The sequence below is a fragment of the Sceloporus undulatus genome, chromosome 1 (genome assembly GCF_019175285.1).
Source record: "Sceloporus undulatus isolate JIND9_A2432 ecotype Alabama chromosome 1, SceUnd_v1.1, whole genome shotgun sequence".
NCBI lineage: Eukaryota > Metazoa > Chordata > Lepidosauria > Squamata > Phrynosomatidae > Sceloporus > Sceloporus undulatus.
The window spans coordinates 295,415,407-295,415,964 of NC_056522.1; positions in this window are offsets into that span (position 1 = coordinate 295,415,407).

Genomic DNA, 558 nt, shown 5'->3' on the forward strand with positions numbered 1-558 from the left:
ATGTGAAGAGCACATGCTGGCTTTCTTTTTAATAACCTTTTTCCTCATTATTTTAGTTTATAGCAATATTTATTACAATTTTGTCTTCCTGTTAATGTGGCGAGATGACTTGGCTAAATGATATAGCTCATAAAGTGTCTCCTCTGAACGCAGCTGCCTTTCAATAGCTTGGAATGTGTTTCAGATGAATGAATGAGCCAAGCACATGTATGTGGACACTTAACCAGAGTGAACTTTCTTCTTTTCTTTGAAATGATGCCAATGACTATTTCTGGTTCTCGAATAATGGCAAGAGGATTTTAAAAATATAAATGATTTCTTCCTTTAACCCAAATTGGCCTGACAGCTTTGTTTGCAACAGTGTGCACTCAGTTAAACCAGTCACTTCTAATGTATATTTTTGATGTACACTCATACCTCCATATTTATGGCTTTGATATTTGTGGGTTTGATTATTCACGGATTTGAGTAATATGTTCTTGATCTAGACACTATACTTTTATTGATGCAGCCTAAAATTGCATTGGCCTTTTTAGCTGCCATGTCACACTGTTGACT